At 31.8% G+C, this 22,740-nt stretch overlaps 1 protein-coding gene across 3 annotated transcripts in view; it reads left to right on the top strand.

The window, feature by feature from the left end:
• Window positions 1–22,740, top strand: part of LOC129804301 (uncharacterized) — a 267,476-nt gene that overhangs the window by 129,228 nt on the left and 115,508 nt on the right. Inside the window, exon 1 of one of the 3 annotated variants that reach the window (XM_055851469.1) lies at window positions 15–1,035. The exons of the other annotated variants lie outside the window; for them this stretch is intronic. The gene's annotated coding sequence lies outside the window, so the exon portion shown is untranslated. Of the gene's footprint in view, window positions 1–14; window positions 1,036–22,740 lie in introns of those variants that run through there. 3 annotated transcript variants of the gene reach the window in all.

Raw genomic sequence — 22,740 nt, 5'->3', positions numbered from 1 at the left:
TGCTCTGCAGTCTCACCAGTTCACTTCCAGCACTGAGCGCGTTGGTTTACTATTTTGCTGCCAGCAGCCGTTTGCTGAAGACGTGTGTGCACAGACCAGCCGCGGTTTAGTACCGGGTGCCGATTGCGTGTGCAATTAATTTATCGTGTACGGGATTGCAGAGACTCTAATTGAAGAGGACTATCTCAAGTAGTGAGCTAAAAACAATCGAGTGCCATTAAGTTACTTCTTCAATCTATAATATTGCAACACTATAAGTGCTGTGCTTGCCTTGAAAGAAGTGCTATATTTCAGAAAAAAAAGAATATTTTGTAAACTTTTGGAGGCGTAGAGTTTGTTTTTACTGTATCTACAGTTTTTCATTGAAAGGGATATACAGTGTGAGAAAGTTAAAGAAAGAAGTTGGATAGGAGCATCATACGTTACTTTTCTTATAACTAATATTCCTCCCTTCTTTGCACATTTCTCACAGTTGTGGATCATAATAAAACTGTAGAAGAGGTTGAAAAAAGTGTAATATCGTGCATTATCTCGCAATTTTACGTATACTGTTCCTGAAGTTGTGTTTTTAGAAAATATCTATATGCTTCGTGTAGTTTCTACGGGAAGACAGAATAATAGACGATAATCCTGTGAAGTAGAATCAATGATATTTGAGCTGCATCAAAGTTTTCCTTTGTATCTATTTTTCTCCGTAATTTTTTTTTATTTTGCTCTCGAAGATCTTGAATAGTGCCTCGAATGTGCGTGAGAAGAAAAGAAAGGAAGTGTCAATTATACCATTTATAGATAAAACAAATAAGAATCAAGTTCAAAGTGCCTTGTGAGATATTTATATACAAAACTCCTGATAACTGAATAATTTATTTATCATAATTGGTATTTAAATAAAAAAAAGTGCACCGCTCTTGGAACACTTTTCCCTCTTCATCCTCTGCATCGATCGCTGTACTTTAATGTGACTTTGGAACAAATGTGATTGTTCATCATAAGCCAACGAAATCATAATTATATTGTAAATTGCATAACTGTCTGGTGAGTCATCGAAATCTTTTTGCCATATTCATCTTTTTTTTTGGGTTTCTTTCTGCTTCTCCTCCCTGGGACTCTTTTTGTTTATTCCTCCTGCAGCACCCAATCATTGGAATTGGATAAATTGTTGAGCGGTTGAGATTTAAAGAAAAAAATTCTCAATGTTTTATAAGATGAGTGTTAGCCTTGTACTGGGTTGTTAACTTGACTGGGGGTCATCACTAGAGCTCTGAGACACTTACAAAAATGATTTGCATGAAATTTCACATGATGTTTAATTCATTTCATTCATGACTATTTGACCCTTTGCAGAAAGTGTTACTTTTTATAGATTATTTACTGTATACACTCTTAGCTTAAAAAAGTTAATTTCGCCAGTTAAGCTTAAAATGTACAATCTTCTTTGAGTTATCCAGTTATCAATTAAAATAATTTTGAATTTTAAATGTTTTCTTTTAAGATTGTTAATAGTCGGTATGAATTTTAAATCAAATGCCAATAGTTTTCAATTATTTACCATATTAACGATTATAAACTTAAACCAATTCTATTATCTCTAATACTTTATATAAGGTAAAGTACCCTTTATTCGACCGGTTCCTCTATTCGACCGGTAGATTTATTTATTCAATTTAATTATATTTGCTATAATATTTTGTGTATGATCTAACATTAATAGGTCAATTATTCTTTAAATAATACGAATCAGTGACAAATTCATAGAAATTGATGAAATTCACCATCAAATATTCAAAAATTGACCCACCGGTCGAATAGAGGAACCCGGTCGAGTAAGGGTACTTTACCTTAGGTCTGAGATTTTGACTTTAACAAATCTAATTTGAATACAGATTTATAAAGAAATGTTTGCTGTATCGTATCTGATAAAAGTTTACTAGATATATTTCGATTTCAGAGATCAAAAACTTAAAGATTGGTCCAATTCGAAGCTGCATACAAATTAGCAATTAACAAAGTTTTTTTTTTGACTAAACTGTTCTAATTCTGATCTAAAATATCATTTAATTTTTTATTTAACAAGTTTTTCTTATTTTTTGAGTCTTTGAGTTTTGCTGAATTTTTACCGTCACCGTTCAATGTAAATTTTAACTTAATTCCCATCAGAAAAATTCATAAAAAACTTAATTAATAGTACAAATTATTTAACAAAATAAAGCAATTAAAACTAAATTCTAGAGACAGGCAAAGTAATATTCACCGTGAAATCATTATCACGATTATTTGGATTGGACATATTCCACCATTAACGTTTAGATTACAATTCTCAGACGAATTTGCAGTTTTGAAGCTTGTAATCACATATATATGTAATACGATAAAATTATAACAAAAGCTAGACAAAGTTTATATTTCAACTAAATTGTGCATAATTTACACCTACAATTTTTTCGGTCACTGTTTCTTTCATTTTCGGCTTATTAATTTTATTTTCTTATATAATTTTCGCTTAATGTCTCCGCATACCTATGTGATAGGCAAGATTAATGATCGCGAATTTGTCTAGGAAATGTTATAAGAAAGCGTAAATTTGATTCAAAAAAAAAAAAAAAAACTGTGAGGATTTAACCGTGACGGTATTTGACGGTCAATATGGTACTGCACTTAGTAAAAACCTAAACATCGATCACCATTTATTATAATTTAGATTCGTTTCTTGTATTCAAATCATTCAAATGAAGTTGTTTTCACGAATTCAGAACGTGGGAAGGATAAGCTTCACTACACAATTTACCGAATATTTCCGGTAAAAACTTAAATTTAAAAAAATAACTTGAATTTTATCAGTTTTTTTAAATCATATTTTATTGTAAACTGTATAAATATACATTCAGCAAATATTTTGATTAATACGACAGAATCGCATGAGGGGAATTAAGTCCAATTTTACTCAAAAAGCGTAAAAGAAAATAATATCGCAGCTGGTCATATCACAGAATTGGAATGTGTGATCGCTTGAACCTGGTAGGGGCATAGGGGTCCAATAACTCTCTTGCCAGGCTATTAGGATAAGCCATCAAGATTTGTCCATAGGCTTCCCTGCACCTACTGATATCCTCCTGGACTGTGGCTAAATAAGGGTCTTTGTCTAATAAATTCGTTGGAAACATACCAACGAGCATCAACTAAAATAAGGTAAAGTGCCCTCGAGTCGACCGGTTCCTCGACTCGACCGGTGGTCAATATTTGAATGTTTTAATGGTGAATTTCTATAAAATTGTCACTGATTCGTATTTATTAATGGAATAATTGAGGCTCTCGGAGCAACAAAACTCTAAGTCGTATGCATTTCCCTATTAAAATAGCGTTTTTTTGCTCTGATCTCAATTGACTTATTAATCTTAGATCATACGACAAATATTAGTGTAAATATAAATAAATTTAATAAATAACTCTACCGGTCGAATTGAGGAACCGGTCGACTTGAGGGCACTTTTACCTTACATAGAACTTTGTTTTGGTATTTTTGAATGATTTCGATGTTAGAGTGTCAGGCAGAGCCTTATAACTGAATACCATAAGTCCAGATGGGCTTTAGCATGGATTTTTACAGCAGTACCTTGCTCTCAAGGGACCAAGAATTTTACCCACGATTTAAAAAAAATCATTATCTAAATTTAATTTTAAATTTAATTAAAAGAGGTAAGCCATAGGCTATCTCTTAGGTCTGAAGCCCTTATTCGCCAGCAGAAAGATTTATCAAATCAAAATATAAGTTTAAGATCAAAGATCTCTTTAAGATTTGTCTCTACTCTTTCGGAAAGTCTTAGTCTTAGATAAAATATTTTCTTGACTCAATAAAATCAGTGACACTATAATCGAAAAACTTTTTTTCGGAAATACGAAAATTAAATTAAAATGTTCTGACACAGTTCTTCACATTCGTTGAATATCTAAATAAAATAGCGTTTAAATCAGCTACTAAATGTTATTAACGAATTAATCGTATCATTTATATTTCGTTTTCACCGCTATGAAAGGTAAAATTTGTTTCTTGGATTTTCGAATTGATTTTCGTATGCCTTTTCATTTTTTGATGCGACAGTCATAAAGAGGCATCAATATGTAGGCACAGTGTATCATTTTAAACAAATACAGTATTTGATCATGCGTGAAGAGAAAGAACTTACAATTGATCGAATCATTTGGCAAAATGAAATTGTCCTTAACACATTTACATGTAAATTTCATTTACATTGCACTCGTGATTTTGAAAGCATCTTCAGTGTTAAGAAGATGATGATTGAAAAAAAACTACCTTGAAGGTTTTCACTTTTCCGAATTCACGTTATTTTCACTCTTGTATGTTTTGTATTTGCCAAGATAAAAACCAAACATGTGTACAATTGAGTGTAGATTTTTTTTTTGTCTTTTTGCCTTGTTAGAAATTTCCCATCATGTAAATTGGGTTAGCAGCAGCGTCTGAGGCAAGCCCAATAGGCACTTTTCAAATATCCAACAATAACGATATGCCAAAGTATACATGATTTAATTTTATTTCAAATCCATATCTGATCTTGGCGAAAAGATCACCTGTCCATCGATTGGGGCTTCTCACTTTGATTTATCAATTCCATAATCTTATGTGGAGAAGTTTAAATTTGTAGAAGAGATTTAGAGAAAAAAAAAGAAATAGTGCTTCTCGTGCTGCAGAAATATCAAAAAAAAACCTTGGTGGTAAATAGGGGGAAAAAAGTATTAGAGCCGAAATAAGAAGAAAGTGATGGCAAAATGTTTGATTCATTTCTATATTTGGCCCCTTCGTGGACCATCTTGTAGTGTCTTTTTGAAGACATTTTTGTCTGGATGGCAATCTCACAAGCAATATTAGCCTCATTTTCAAATTCAATTCCCATCTTTTGGCCATACATAAAAAAAAAATTATCTGAGAGTGAAACCCTTATAGGTGAATTATATACGTATGTAATTAAGTGATTTTTTACACTGTCTATTTCACTCCATTGGACACATCCAAGGAGAAAGACATGTCTTAGAGTGTGAATTTAAGAAGATCATGATATGCGCCTCTTTTTCACTTTCGAGCTTCTTTCACAATGTTACACGAAACCAATAGCCCGTTTTTCATTGCAGAAACCTAGGTATTATCTACTTTTACATATACTTTCAATTTTATTCGACTTTTTCTGACTTTGTCAATATTCTTTACATCCTATGCGATCTCTTTATGTTACCATTGAATAGCATATCGATAAATGAAAAATTTCTGCTATCGATAGCGATAAACATATAATCTCAAACAATATCCCAATGATGCTTTAAAATGAAATCTCTTGATAGAGTGTTCAAGTTATTATGTCCAATTTTATGTGAATAGAGATGTTCAAAGGTCTTTTGAGGCAAAAATGATTGTTTTCAATGTCTCAAAAGTCCCAAACAAATACGTATAGTCGAAATCCGATTAGGGTCATTGTATGTTGTCAAATAAAGAAGTGAAATTAAGTGGTGATTTGATGTGTGTAAAAACATGAAAAGCTTACACTTTTGGAATGTGTGATCATTGTTTTCCGATCACAGTGTGACGTATTCGATCTGAAAAATGTGTTTTGGTCATCGGTGATGACCGTGATTAAAAAAGACTGTGCCGAAATTTAATACAATATTCTCAACGAACTTTCATCGAATTTGCGCGTTTTCTATTTTTTTTTACGCTTGCTCCCCCCAAGAGACAATTTATTATACGACCTTTTCTTTATTTTTGCATGCCACTCATTCAGTGAAAGAAGATCACCTTAAAGTGTTCACTTGTGGTCTATATGCAATAGTTTTGTAAAGCTTTGTTTTCTACACTTCTTTCTCTTTTGAAATATAAATATGTTTTTCTTAGTTGTATTTTTGGTTTTGGATAACTCTTTGAATTCTAGTAAAGTCTTTTGTACTCAAAATCATTTAGGAACAAATTATGGATTTATTATTGTTATGAAAATTCTTTAAGATAAGTCCTTTTTTAGTGATTTTTTAGAAATTCACTCTAAATGGAAACATTTCGTAAAACCTGATACATCTAATGGCTGTTCCAAAAATAACAATTTATTTTTGAGATAAATTTGGGAATGCTTTTTGAAAATTGTATTCAGATCTTACTGAACTGCTTAATGAAAACTCCAAACTGGCATATAATATTTCCCTATTCCTGGTTTTGCCACGAAAGTTTTGTCTGCAGATTTGGATTAAATGTCCTAATTTAATTACAAGAAAAATATTCGAAAAGATTTTAACTTAGGTTTGTATTCGATCTTTTTCCGCTTTAAGAGTTTTAGAGTATTTGTGTCTTTGGTTTTCTTTTTAAACGGACACAATCTCAAAGAAAATAAATATAGCTTATTAAAACTCATATAATATGTTATAAAGGATTCTTTTATTCCCGGTAAATCTAAACTAAATTAATTTACAGAATTGTCTTTAAAATTTCATAAAGTCATACTGAATATGATGTATTCGGAGATATCCAAAATCCCAATAGACAAAATCCCGAAAAACAAAATTCCGAAAGATAAAATCCCTAAAGCCAAAATTTCGAAATCCAAAATTCCGAATGTTCATCCTGAAAGTGATGAAATTATATGGAGGATATTGTGTAGAATAATTTCCCAAAACACAGAAAATTTCCCCTTGCCTCCAGCAAACGAGGGTGTAATCGTGGGAGTAATAATGGCACATTTAAGAATTCGGAATTTAGGATTTTGTGATTTTGGCGATCGGGATTTTGGCCTTCGGAATTTTGGTTTTCGGGATTTTGACCGGGACCCGATCTATTAATTTTATCTAAAGAACCTTACATTAGAGGGACAGTGGGGAACATTTGAATTAAAACATCTTTAAAATATGTTCGTATTCTTATATTTTACTGATCGAGCTCAATCTTCAAAGCTCGAATCGGTCTTCATCGGTAATGAACCGGTTAAGTACCGATTTTTCAATAAATTTACATCCCCTATAAGTATAATTCCCTAAAAACAATGTTTTTTCGATTTTTCTCAAGTTTGGCCCAAGTTTTTTCAATAATTTTTGGATATGTTTTAGAGGTACCGTCGTTGCGGGTGACTTTGCACTCGGGGGGTGACTTTGCACTCTGCTGTTCGTGAGAGTTTGAACAATTCTAGCACTTATTGATAGTCTTCGTCGATCCGGTCTACCATGTCAAAGTATATAGGGATATGTTAAGTACCAAGTAAGGTACAATGATCCTCAAAAGGATTCTTGTAGTTTCAGTAATAGTCAATGAAATTGTAGTATAGGTATTTTGTCAAAAAACGACTCCGCGAAAAAGTTATCTGAAGATGCAATTCCAAAATCGATTTCAGAGAAGTAAATTGCCCAAATCTATTCTAAATTTATCTGGCTAGAATAATCCACTTCGATTTTGTTCATTATTTTTAGTAAATTCCTTTTTTTCACTATAGTCTTCCTAAGAACGCATGATTTATATTATAAAATTGCATATAGTAGAATTTCTTAAGCTTTATTATAGAAGTATTTTGCCAAAAATTATCCATTTTTTTTATAAATTAAGACAAAATGACCAAGATCTACAAAATGGTGTGGTCGCCATCTTGATTTGACGATTCTGTCCGCCATTTTGAATAACTGTCAAAACAAAAAACTTATCCGATTGAGCTGAAATTTTAGTATGTTCTGGCTGATGTCAAGACCTTTTCAGAACATATACAAAATCCGACCTAGGTCAAGCGATTGTCTGGGTACTGGGGCTCTAAGTTCAAAATTTTGACATTTTCATTAATACAGAACTACGGAGAGCTTCTTTTATCGAAACCATCACAAAAAAGGCAGTATTATCGTTAGGCGATGAGATCTAAATAACAAACAACAAAAAAAGTAATGTTTTTCTTTATAACAGCATATTATTTGAAGATCTGAAAAACTTTTGCAAAGATGAAATAATAAAAAAAATAAATAAATACACTGTTCATTTATTTTTTTTTTAAATTATGTAAGAGTAAATAAATATATAAAATAAAAGCTTTAACCATTTCTAATGGTTACTGAGGCATTTCGTTTAGGTTTCAAAATTCAGGATTAGAAAATAAAGATCGCCAAAATATGAATATTTCAAATTTTCAAACTTTGAGCCTCTGTATCAAGGTAAATACTTGACGTAGACCGGAACATACATACGTTCTGAAAAGGTCTTGATATCAGCTACAACATACTAAAATTTCAACCCAATCGAACCTGTTTTAGATTATGACAGTTATTCAAAATGGCGGACAGAAACGTCAAATCAATATGGCGATCATGTCATCCTGTAGATCTCGTGCATCTTACCCTTAGATGTGAAGTTCTTCATTGCCGTTTATTATCAGAAATTGTTGATTTTTTAGTATTTATTAAAAAGTGCAAAGTCACCCGCACCTTATCCCAAGTGCAAGCCTTTTTTCTTGATTTTTTTAAACATAGTAAAATTTTATAAAATTAATGCTAGTGGCACAAAATCCATTCATTAACAACTGAATACAAATAATTTTACTCAAAAACCCCCCTCCCATCACTTTAACTATCCACTTTTAGAGGGCAAAGTTGAAAAACAGCGAAAAAACGTACAAAGTCACCCGCAACGACGGTAGTTCAGGTGAACATTTAGCCCACCATGTCTATGGGCGGAAAATTCGCCATTTCGAATTACTGAAGGTGAAAGATCAACCACTTTGGAGGGCCAATTTTTCAATCGATTTGGTTAAATTTGGATTTTTTGGAAAGATATTGAAATTTCGAACCCGACTACATCGGTCTTCATCGGTAATGAACCGGTTAAGTACCGATTTTTGAATAATTTTACATCCCCTCCCTAAAAACAATGTTTTTTCGGTTTTTCTTAAAATTGCCCCAAGCTTTTTCAATAATTTTTTTTTTAATAATTTCTTAATGTCTTTTTCATTGTCTATAAACAATATTAAATCAGCAGTAACCCTATGTGCATACAAAAAAATATGCTACCGGAGAGGACTTTCTCGTGAGTTTGAGCATTTTGCAAAGCTGGAACGCTTTGCCATCTCTTTTAAATGAAATTAGACCTTACAATGATAATAATTTAGCTCTACGAACCAAATGTGGAGTTAATTAAATTAGGAATAGGCTCAATTCAATTTACAAATATGAGAAAAATCCCTGTTTTGAAGCACCCTGAATTCAAACGTACCCCACTTCCTTTTAAAACGATATTCTTGGCGTAATATTATTTTTTTCAAACATGAAATTAAAAAGTATAACTACATTTTAATTTTCTCTCAATGCGTGTACGTCTGGAATTTTTATAACATAAGGTTTATGGATAAAATACAAACATAAATGCGCAGTGGAACTACTTCATTTTTTCTTTAATTCCAAAGATTTGTTTAGATACTGAAAACATTTGCACATAGTCAATGGTTTTATGCCTCAACGGTCTCAAGACTGTATTACAACGATTTTCAGACTCAGAAATGTATAGCCCATTTCCAGTAGGGGAATTTTGTAACAGTATGACAATGTCATATGGCAAATTTTCATGGTAAATTCGGGAATAGGACATATTAAAGCGTATGAGTATCGATTGAGTGTTGCACGCAGTTCTATGAAGCTTCCAGTAACTTATATGAGTCGGATTTCTAATTAGTTCTTCCGAATTTATGACATAAAAAATTTTAAATTTTGTCATATGACATTGTCAGACTGTTACAAAATTTCCCTACAGGAGATTTTAATTTTGTAAATAACAAATATTTGCTGCAATTTCTAAAATATTTGAAAATCGGATAAGTCAAGTTTTACAAATCGGCTTGCAGAAAATGTCACACATATTGAAAAATTACAGGAGTTACACCATTTGGATAAAACTTCATAATGTGGTAGGTTTCATGACTTCGAAAACACGCGTGTTTTTTACACACTCAGAGAAATCCGAAAAAGTTAAAATAACATTCCGGAAATGTTAATTTTACCCTGCAATATTGATCCAAAATCGGTGTAAATATTACTCTTTTTAGGTGTATTGGGAGTTAAAATTACCCTTGTTCATGTTAATTTTACAGTTAAATAGGTGTAAAATTAACATTAAAAAATGTTGATATATTTTTACACCTAAAAAGTGTTAAAGTTATGAGGAAAAAAAGTTAATCTCACCCTCTTTTTTTTCTCAGTGCAAGAGTCTCCCATAAACCATTTACCCCTACATTTTCATAAAATACACTTTCAACAGACAAATATTTCTAATTAATGCTTTTATGTTTTAGTTATGTTGAGTTGAGAAACTCGATGGGATTAAGAGAAATTATAAATGGAATTTTCGCGGGAAAGCATGACAAATTCTCTGAGGATAGCGGGGATTTCCAAGAAACACGAATATGCTAATCATTGAGGCAGGCTTTTCAAACAGCATGCACACCAACTAAGTTCTAACAAACCACGGAAAAGACTCTTCCATATACTGTATATAAAAGTTCTTATAAAACGTCTGCAGTGTTTCACTAAATGTCTTGTACAACAATGCATTTTAGCAAATGATGGGTGAAAAGTTTGTTAACCCCTATAGATTATTATATATCTTTCTCTCTTCAAATTACTTCACCTTAAATTCACAAAGCTATAGTAAAAAAGTTTAAAATCTGCATTGCAGCTCTAAACATGAACTTCAAATCAACCATTTATCATATTTTATGTGAAATATTGGTTATACCCAGATTTAGTTCAATATTGTCTGCAAATTTTTATGCTATAGAATGAAAAAAATAAATAAAATACATTTCCTGCAGCCAATATTTGACAAATTATTTTAAATTTGAGGTTACGAAACACATAATTAATAGCTAAATATCAATTCACACGGTTCACTCCATCTTCTTGGAAGTATAAGTCTTTGAACAAAAAAAAACATTTATCTACAATGTTAAAAAAATTCTTCAGTTACAAAAAAAAAGCTATGGGAATGAGGAAGTAATTTTAATATTTTAGAGTCCGTTTTTTTGTGCAAAATCACACGACGTTTTAGAATGAGAGAAAGATCTGTACATAGTCCAAATTTCGTTTCTTAAAAAATTCGCAGTAATTTTTTTTGTTTTATATAATTAAACAAGAGGTAATTAAAATTTGACCAATTCATTGAAAGTACACTTTTGTGTACATTTTCCAGCCATTGCACATGGTCTAGTATATCCACCCCAAAACTTTGATGCCTCATAAACTCTTTGGCTTGCGTAGTATTGTTTCTTTTTTTTTATTGCAGAGATATCTCCAAGAATTATGACTTCAACACATGCAATCTCACTATTTTAATTCACATAATATACCGAAAAAAACCAGGTGTTCCTCTATATAAAATTAACCTACCTTATACCATGGAAGTCTGCATATATAGATTTTGTAATGTTTTTTTCCTACAATTACCAGCAAATTGAAACTGTGGCCCCAATTTGATTATTTTGTGTCGTCCCCAGTGAATGGAATTGCATCACGATCGACTGATTTTTCAGGGAGATTGTCAAAAAATTTTCCTCAACTCCTTTTTATTATGTAGCATAGAAGGTGGCAGTTAAAAGGTGGCAAAAGAGTGTCTGACACAATGGTATTAAAGATCATTGCACTACGATCGAGCTTAATTTACGCGATCCTCATTTGCACTATGGATGCAATAGACTTTTTAGCTTTCCAACTATATAATGCTCTCCTACATCTTAAACCATTTACGCGAGGTCTGTTGGATGGAATTTGTAATTAAAACGCTTAACGTCGTGCTGCTCAATTGTCGCGATAATGTGTTAAAGCGATCGACAGTTAAGCAAACTTGAGACGCCGTGCAATGTGTGAATTTTACAATTGAGAAGCGTGGAGACACATTATTCCATGTAAAATGGATTGAAGATTATCAACACTCAAACGTGGACAACATAATAATTTGCTAAAACTGAATAATCTTAATTGGCAATAGATTGATATGTGACATAACTATAATCTTCACGAATAGAAAATTTACACCAAATACATAATTTTCAGTGGCGAATCAAAAACCAAAAGCATTTATTATAACAATTCTTGAATAAATAATTAGCTGTTATAAAGTTATTACTAGAGTTAATGGTTATGATAACATATCCGGCTAATTGTTCCAAGATTTCTGTCGATTATCTCATGAGGTCGGTATTGATAAGGCGGTGGTAGACGCAACTAAGTAGAAAATAATATCCATCCATATATCTGGTATGAAAATGAAAAATACTTCATTATATATATTTTTTACATATATTTTGAATATAATTTATATACATTAGTTGGATAATGAGCTGGCGTGATGGATATTCTATGGGGACATTTCCGGTAATCGCCAGTGGAAAAATATTTCACCTCAAGAAGAAAAACAAATTTTCTGTCTTGCCCAGAGCTTTCGGTCCGAATGTGGACCTTCTTCAGTGGTCGACTAGACTATGTTTTTTGATTTCCTGAAGCTCGTTATTTTTGGAAAAACAGAGGATCATCACCAGCAGTAATCACAGAGTCAGAATTCTGACTGAGTCAGAAAAAGCGCCTAATCAAATCACATCAAAGCCACAATTGCAAAAAGAAAATTTAGAAAAGTAGCAAGAAAAGTAATTATCTATTAGTAAAACCTTCCCAAATTACTGCTAGTGATGATTTTCTATTTTTCCAGAAATAACGAACTTCAGGAAATCAAAAAACATAGTCTAGTCGACCACTGAAAAAGGTCCACATCCGGATCGAAAGCTCTGGGCAAGACAAAAAATTTGCTTTTCTTCTTGAGGTGAAATAAATTTCCACTGGCGATCACCGGAAGTGTCCTCATAGTATATACATTAGCTTAGCTTATTTAGTAAATTTCAAAACAAGCTTAATTTAGAATATTAAAATTATTTGTTGATAGAAGAATTCGAATCCTGAAAGAGATGAAATTATATAGAGGAAAATGTTCAGAATAATTTCCCAAGACACAGAAAATTTACCTTTACCTTCAGCAAGTGCGGGAGCAATCGTGGGAGTAGCTATGACACTTTTTAAGAATTTGGGATTTTGACTTTCGGAATTTTAACCCATTTGGGATTTTGGCTTTCGAGATTTTGATCCATTTGGGATTTTGGCTTTCGGCAATTCGACCGGGACCCAGGTGAATCTACTTTTTAACATATTTCAATCTATCTTTTGTGTAAGAGGCCTCTATGCCCCTTGTAGACAACTGAAGAAAAGCTAAGAAAAGAGCTAATGCAATTCTTTTATGCCCTAGACAAGTTTACGACTTAAACCGCGCGATGACTTAATGTAATTATTATCAAAATATTGATTAGACTAAATTCCTATCAGTTTTCCACTAACTGAGCCGTTTCTTCGCTTAGGCCGAGAGACGGATTAATCACAAACTTGTGGAAATGTAATCTAGTCATTCTTTTGATTATAATTACGAAAAGCCCGAAAAGCCTGAAAAACCGTCTCTCGGCTTAAGTCGTAACTCTGTCTAGGGCATTACAATATGAATTGTTCATTATTACGTTTATGATTAAACAAGTTAAAACACTTATTGACTAATCCCCAATTTTTTTAATATCTTCTTCAGATCAGCAGGATACATGGGATTTCAAATATAAATTTAATTTCGTGTTCTTAAAAAACCGATTATTCTTATTATACTAAAATATGACAAATATTGATTCAAGAATCTTTCTTGTAATGAAATTATATGTTAAACCAGTTGCTAGACCTTAGGTCTGAAAGCGCCTCAAAAATCTGTAGATTTAATTCAATTAATCGAAACTGAATAACATTTTCTTTATAAAGAATGGTTCAATCATTAAAAGATGGACTTATTTTGTGAAATCATTATATTCTGTAAATTAAGAATCCGTCAAATTAAGATTTTGTAAATTAAGAATCCGTTTCACAAAAATGAAAAAAAAAATTCACTGAAGTCTATTTTGAAATAAAAGAACGTGGTTTTTGAAGAAATGGAATAAATAAAATACGATTAGAAGTAAATAAAAAAAATGATAGTGAATAGTGACTTATACGGGTCACTAAAGATCAAAAGTCAATATCTCTTCCTGTTTAGTTTATATAGGACTGTAGCATAGAAACGTTACTTTTTCTCGGAATTTTGAAATTCCAATTGTTTTTGTTTCCTGCCATGATAGGGGAGAGTAGGATGAGAAGTCGTAATGCATATATTCGTATAGAAGGTATAGAACTATAAATATTTTTCTTTCAAATATTGTTAATTGGATTGGTATATAAAGGGGGAAGATATTTAACCGTGCCCATAGGTACTTACATTGCTCGGTTAGATAAAATCTATAGATATCTATACGTGAAAATTAATTTCGCCACTCATAATCGTAAACTGTCTATTATTCTCCATCATTGTATGCACGTGTTAATGTGGTGAAGTGAAAAAAAAATTAAAGCATTTACAAAGTGAGTTGACCGCAAAAATTTGCATAGCACAAAATGGTTCTGTTTGTGCCATTATACACAAAGATCCGCCAAGATAACGCCTCTGTGCCACAAAATGTCTTATACATATATTAACAATACAGGGAAACTTGTCGTAGCCTTTTAGAAAATTGTTTCTTGTGTCACAAACCATAGACCAGTTGAGATGAAAAATGTGTAATCGATCTAAAACTAAAATAGGACTGCAGCCTATTGTCTCAAGAACCATGACCATTGAATGGTTATTGTAGTGAGTGGAATCTAAAAGTGCGGATAAAATTATCAAAAGAAAAAATGAGGGTAAATTTTTGCTCTCAATTTAAGCCATAAAACTTATACTGTCAGTATTTATGAATAATATAATAGTAGATAGTTTTACAAAATGCAAATGTTAATTATAACTTACAATACTTCAGCTTTTTTTCTGTTTAAGAACCGAATGACTAATCCAGACAAGAGCAATTCCTCAAGCATTTTATGAAAATCCATTAGTGGTGAGGTCCGTCATAAACTGCATCAACCCTCAAGATCGTTGAGCTAATATGCTAATATTAAAGGCTTATGTATGCAAAACCATATTTACTTAAACTGAACTCTAATCGTCAAGGGATCAACAATGAGTATTCTGCAAAACGGAAAATTATTTCCAGACAACACTCATTTTATGCGTGTGTCAACTCATTGATATGCACTTTACATTGCCAATACAGACGTCTCTGGAATAGGGATAAAGAACTAATACCCTCCTCAAACTCAATAGACACTTTTCATGTAACCACGCTTAGTTCTATACGGCCGAGTACAAAAGGCCACTATACAACTCTGTCAATGAGTGTTGAACATCTCAAGAGAATTTCACATTTTCCCACAAGAATAAAATGAAAGATCATGTTTCGTGTGCGGATTACAAAGTATAAGATGAATCATTTGTTTAGAATTTGTATCGATGCATCGGATAAAATTTTAAAATCATATCACGAATTCAACAGTAAATGGAATCTTTTCAAAGAAAATTTCTTCAAATGATCAAATGAATAGAATATTCTAATCTGACAAAGAGGAAAGAAAAGCCGACAACAGTATCGAATTTTTTTCTTTTAAATTTAGGAATAGAACGATTGATCGCATTCTATAAACGTAATCGAAAAATCTTGCGAATAATTTTAATTATAATTTATTTTGTTTTTCAAATTTTAATTCAATAATGTGAGGCAAAATAAGTCTGTTCAAAACTTTAAAATAATGGCAGAGATTGTAATTGGCTTTCAGAAAACCAGTTGATAAAAATTGATGAAAATAATTGTAAGCTTGGCAACAAGGGGGATCGTGGGATCTTTTCTACCAAATCAATTTTTGAAATTAGGACGGTTATAATTGAATTTGAAAGCTCTCTGAAGTTACATGTAGAGGATCTTCATAGATGAATGCAAAGAAGAGGTTTCTGGAAGCTTACCATTGCTGATCATTGATTTTCCGATTAAAGAACCCCTAACGGTGACAGTACAAAGTCATTCTAAATAGTTGTAGCATATAGCACTTAGCCTTTCATTTACATAGTAACGACTATGAAGTGCAGACGGATAGAATGAAAGATTATGTCCATTAAAAATTTATTAAAATCCAATAAGCAAATATCCGAATCAGTCAGACGTACGAATGTGTCATGTATAATACATACCAGCCAAAGGCTATGATTTTTAGCGGGTAATCTATAATCTTTGAGAATCAAAATTCTCTTGTAAAGAATCTCTATTAAATTTAAGAAAAGAATAAAAGATAATGCGAAATTTTAAATAAAAATATACAGTAGAAGTTTTATTAAAGGTCATTTGAAAATTCAATTGAAGTTTCATTGAGAACCATAACCGCAATGATCGAATTTTCTAGTAGGGGAGACCGGGGAGGTTTGGGACACTTTTTCATATTTTGACTTTGAGACAGTATTCCAAAAAACCACGATAGTGTATTACAATTTTATGCGGTCTATGGGATACTTATGGGTATTGACTTTATAAAAAGTACTCGATAGAACTTGGAAAACAACTGAGTTTTCTTGGAGAAGATAAAATATTTTACTTGACGCTTTGTCCCAAATCTCCCCGATGTGGGGCAGTATGGGACGCAAAAGGTGATGTTTGGGACGCGTTTTTTCTCGCATAATTTGCATTATTGGAACACGATAATTAATTTTAAATACCAAATTGAAAATATTTCTGATAGAAATAAAAATGTTTCATCTTTTATTTGCATTTAGAAATTAATATCAATTTTATTTGTGCAGTAGAGCCATTTATTGTCAATCAGTTATTTAAAGTATTTTCTTCTTGTTTTCCATCTACCTTTCTTTTCTTTTTTTTATTCTAAATATTGCAATCATGATTATCAAATTCCTCAGGCGAGTCGATTTTCTTGCAACTCTTAGTTTTGAACTCATTGATGGATTCCTGTTTGATTTTACGACAACTGCATTGTACCTTGTTTTCTCATTATTTATCTGAATTAGCTCTCGCCTTGCCTTTTCTGGAAAAATTGTTCGAGAAATTTTCGAAAAAAATAGTTTTTAACTAGATTGGGCAAAGATAGAATATCCTCTGAGAAGGAATTATTGATTCCCAAGACTTTGATGGTTTAATTGTCCCTGTAGTTAGAGAAGTCTGCTCCACTGATAAACTTTGCACAAGAGGGAGATTTCCTGTAGAAACTGGGCATTACTCTTCATTTTCACAATAAAAAATTGCACGTCATCTACAATCTTATTGAAAATCAACGTCCCATTCATCCCCTTTCAGGTGTCCCAAACATCCCCGCGGTTATTTTCGGTATTAAAACTTTTAAGGAAAAAACAAGAGCGTGTGAGCTCTGAAACTTTTATAAAAATATGTTCTCAGATTATACTGCTACCTAATGAGATAAAAAGTTTTGATTATATATCGCTGATATAAAATACAAAGAGGAAAACTGAGATGTCAAAATATACGATTTTTATCAATTTTTAAAAAAAATGCTCATAGAATTGAAACAATAAAACTGAGGATATCCATTCTTTTAGTCAAGATACATCTTAATATTGCCTACGATACAGTAATGGTTAAATCCCATTTATTTCAAAAATTAATTGAAAAAATCGCTTTGTCCCACACTACCCCTGTCCCAAACCTCCCCGGTCTCCCCTACTTATTCAGAAAATGGTTTGCGGAATCTTTCGTTTTTTGGAAACTTTTGTTTTTGGAAATCCTGTCTTTCATATATTTTAAACAAGTATATTTTATTAAATAAAATAATGATAATACAATGGTGTTTTATGAAGTTTTTTGTTTCGTCGTCCTTCAGGGCAAAGGGAAATTTTCTGTGTTTTGGGAAATTTTTAGTTTCGTCCTTTGGGGCAAAGGGAAATTTTCTGTGTTTTGGGAAATTTTTGGTTTCGTACTTTGGAGCAAAGGGGAATTTTCTGTGTTTGGGGAAGTTTTTTTTCGTCTTTTGGGGCAAAGGGAAATTTTCTGTGTTTTGGGAAGTTATCAGTATCGCCTGTCTGGACAAAGGGAAATTTTCTGTTTTTGGGAGGTTTTTAGTATCGTCCTTTGGGGCAAAGGGAAATTCTCTGTGTTTTGGGAAGTTTTTAGTTTCGTCCCTTCTTTGGGGCAAATGGAAATTTTCTGAGAAAGGGGAAATTTTTGTAAAGTTATAAAATATACTTGTGCAAAACGTGTTACAGACAAAATTTACGAAAATTGTGCAAAATGTATGAAAGACAAGATTTCCAAAAACAAACTGGGAAAAACAAAAGTGTAAAAAACAAAATGGCAAAAAACAAAGATTTCCGATCCCTCAGTAAATATATTATACACATTTCGTTAAGACAATTTTCGTTTTTTTTTTTACTTAGTATCAATATGAATTCTAACTGAATAAATCATCTATTTCGATGTTTTCAAAATCAAAAAATCTATAAAATTGTTAAATTATAATATTTCATTTTCTATACGCAAGAATCCAAAATTATGTAACATGTTTTTAAGTGATAAAACAAATTTATTAATAATTTTTAAATAACATCATAATAAGGCTCAGTACCATTTAAAAATGGGAGACAAATACTCAATTTTAAAGCTGTTCCAATCCAAGGGTGCCCCAACCTAATTCCCCCTACACATTTCGAAACGATGTATTCTAGAAACGTATGACTTTTTTCCGAATAGAGAGACCAACCAGCCAACTTACCAACTTACTTACTTACTTACTTATACTTACTTAGGTAGCGCTCGTCCTATTGAGGGACAAGCCTGATTATTATTCCCAAACCAACTGTGAAGCAAAATTACATTATTATAAGGTTCACTTCCATTAAAAAAGCCCTATTCCAAAAGTATCCCATTTCTCTCTATTTTCTTCAAAAATTCAATAACATCTTTATAAGATCGAAAAATAAAATTAATAAAATATTTAATATTATATTTAGTATGAAATATATTAAAGCTTATTTCCCTGTTTTATTTCACTTAAATTAGAAGATTTAACAGAAGTCTTAGGGTAAGTGTGCCAAATTTCGGCATAGTTGCATGCAAACGTCCAAGTCTCAAGTTTTAAATGTAATATTTTAAATACAAATTGATTTTTTTAATTTTTTCTTCTAAAAGAGTGTTGCATGGAATCTTGTAAAGAGTTCACGGTCTTTATTTACTCTAAAATCATTCTTAATACATTTTAAAGTGAATAAAAATATAGACATAGCTTTGGTACCCTATTTCGGCCACCTTCATTCTCATAGGTCCTTGCCCTTCGGGAATTCTTCCAATATCTTTTTCACGTCATCTCGTTTGTCGTAGCTACAGTTTTTGTTATTCTTTTGCATTGTATAATCTTTAGAGTACGTAAAATCTAAAAGTTCATGGAAATTCGAGGAACAAAAAATGTGGCCGCAATTGCAAGCTGGCCGGAATTAGGCACACTTACCCTAGTTCTAAATTGATTGTCATGAGTTTGTTTTGTACAACTGTCGTATGTCCTCTTTCTAAATGCTTTTTAAATAAAATAAAAATATCAGAGACATTGTCGATGAAGCGTAATCCATCTTTGAAAGGTCACTATATCTTGTGGTACAATGATCCTTAGATGCACCAAGATGTTTACTTCTTGACTTTTCATTCTTACATTTAGAAATTGAATCTTGTGTATGGAGAAGAATCTAGATGAAAAGGAGAAACATGAAAATGAAAACAGCTGACTGCTGATATACGAGAAATGTTGGAATTTAGCTATATTTACTTGCTTTAACCAATATAAATGTGAAAGACCAAGAAATTGCATCAAGTGGCAAAGCGGAAAAGCGGAAAGGAGGTGAAATTCATCTCGTTTATTTTTCTAACAGACACTTTTGCCTCAATTTAGCGCTGTCGCACCATAGAAAGGCATTCCCTTGTAACTTTCTTGCTACATAGCAAACACTTCACATTTTCACTGTTATTTCATCTAGAAATGGCTTAAGTAAATATCTTTCAGTGCTAATTAAATGCCCAAATATCTCTGTCGTGGTGGTTATATTTAATCACATGTGACACATCGAGTGACTTTCTTTTACTTAAACTACCTACTAATTAGAACTGTAGTTAAGCATGGTTGCGTAATTCTTCTTAGGCAAGCACAATTGCTTAAATGCCGAGGGGGAGATACAAGGAAGAGAAGTTCAAAGACTTCAATGGTGGCCATTGAAGAAGTTCTTCTCAGAAAAATCAGTCTCAAGATGAAGTAAGAGAGGATCACTGATGGACATATAATGAAAATTGGAAGATCATAAAAATAGTTCATGGTAGAGAAAATAAATATTGTAAGAACCCTTGTGGCGTATAGATTTCCATTCAAATATTGTATGTTAAGTACAGATCGAAGAGGATAGAGAAGAATTGACAGATTTTTCAACGTGAATAAATTATATATATAGAAAAGGTATAAATATGGAGAACTCACTTGTGTGTTACACAAAGTAGAGAGAAACTCTTGAGCAATACACGAACTCAGATAGTCATTTAACGTTGTATCTTCCTTTTCCTTTCCACAATTCTTCATCTTTTCAAATAATTTTTCTACACATTACATAGCATAACATTATTCTGTACCTCTTTCCCATGTCTGTCAATCCTTTCAGTACACCAACAACCCTAACTAACCACTTGATAATCTATCGTATGTACATATAAATCAGTTGAAATTGAAAATGAAAGAAAGTTGACTTTTGAAATCCAAAATAGGAAATTGAAGGCAAAATATATTTATTCACTTCATTTTCACCCAATACAGCCATTGCTGTTCGGATAGCATCATTATAATTATTTTATCATTAAATATCAATAATCTCGATGATTGATTTTTTCTATACTTCAAACTCATTAATTTTTTCATCGTATTTAGCAGAAGCTATCATAGGTATTGGAGAGGTGAAATGAATTGAAATTTTCAAGAGTTCACTTTCAACTGGGAATATCAATTTTGCTGCAAGGGGTTTTACATGATTGTTAGAGTTTAAGGAGTGCATATTAATGTTTTAGGGTGATATCATATGTTATAGATAGAAGGTAGTATCCCAAGAAGCAAAATAGCTGCCTTACAGAACCGAGTATTAAACAAGTCTTTTAGTGCAATTTTAAAAGACTTAAAGTGAAAATTTTCTGTTGAAATTCCTATAGAAGCTCTTAAGATCCTTAAGAATGTGCCATTTTACTTATAGTAATCTCAGTGATGGAACCAAGAGCCTTATAAGCAAATAAAAAGATTTTTGGTTCTATAGTGCCTTACTTAAGGAATTCTACAAAACTATACTAAGAAAAAATTGTTTCTTGGGATACATACTTTTATGTCTATTTTACAAGAACTGTGAATTTTATCAATAAGTAGTCTCGAAGCAGTAACATTTGATGCGTTAAATAGTCGGGAAAACTATGCAAATTCGATAAATATTTAGTGGTCTTAGGGCAGAATCACATTAACAATAAAATACTCGCCGTAGCCTCACAGTATTTCGTTACTTTACGCATTTTCATTGCAATTCATACGCAATTTTTCCATTACCTTATTACCTTATCTCATACTCGATGGCATTAGGTGAAAAAAAAAATAAGAAAATTGAAGAAATAAAACGAAAATTCGATAAACGGTGAGCAATAAAAACTATAAGAGAAATAATTCGTACAGTTTTTTTTTTGCTCGCCGTTTATCGCATTTTCGTTTTATTTATTCAATTTTATTCTTTATTTTTATTCCACCGAGTATGAGATAAGGTAATACAGTAATCGAGAATTTGCGTAAGAATTGCAATGAACATGCGTAAATTAATGAAATACGGTGAGCTTTACTATCAATGTGATTCTGCCCTTAATTTGTACTTATTTGAACTAAGTTTGTACAGTAAACTCAGACAAAAATGGTTGTTAAATAATTTCTAAATAATTAATTAATTCAAGAAAAAGTTCAAAAGTCGCTAATTTCTTCAACAAACAAGGATCCCTATAGTGTTTATCATTTCATATTCATATTCAGATCTCGTCCCTTGAAGTCTAATACAGTACCCGCTTTCTAATCCGGATCGCCGTAATCCGGCCTTTGAGGTTATGTATACATGCATGTTCAGCAATGAAAATGAATTATCCTGAGATGTTTTTGTTTAATAAATGAAGTATAATAGAATAGACTTTTCTAATTAGGTTTTTTTTAATCCTCTTTAGAAGTTTTATTCTAATTCTACAAAAAAAATCTTGTATTATATTTTCGAGACGTTGAACAAATTCAAAAAATCCTTCCGGATTACGAACAAAGCGAATGGTTCGATTACAAAGCGGGCACTGTAATTATTTAAAAAATCGCAGTGTTTACAACTATCCAGTGTATACTACTGACCCACCTCCTACTGACTTACCTTTCTTACTTACTTAACCGATAATGAAACCAAATGTTTATCATGATTTTATCTTCATAAATTCTTAAGTTCTGATCTTGGCTACTTCAGTTATGTGATTTTCCGAGCCATAGTTGCTGCTGTGGCTGTATAAATGTCCATATAAACTTTCCTTAGGTACATTTATGAACAGACTATACATTTTCCCATGCTGAGAACAAACATGAATGATATTCACTTAATTTTATAAAATCGAAATCTTCCGATTATTGCTCGTATCTCATTATTATGTCGTTTTCATCACTAAACTAGTGATGAATACCCCTCAATTTTCAGCGCTCAAGTGAAATTAATTGTGCGTCATG

The sequence above is a fragment of the Phlebotomus papatasi genome, chromosome 2 (genome assembly GCF_024763615.1).
Source record: "Phlebotomus papatasi isolate M1 chromosome 2, Ppap_2.1, whole genome shotgun sequence".
NCBI lineage: Eukaryota > Metazoa > Arthropoda > Insecta > Diptera > Psychodidae > Phlebotomus > Phlebotomus papatasi.
This window is presented reverse-complemented; position numbering and strand designations above follow the sequence as displayed.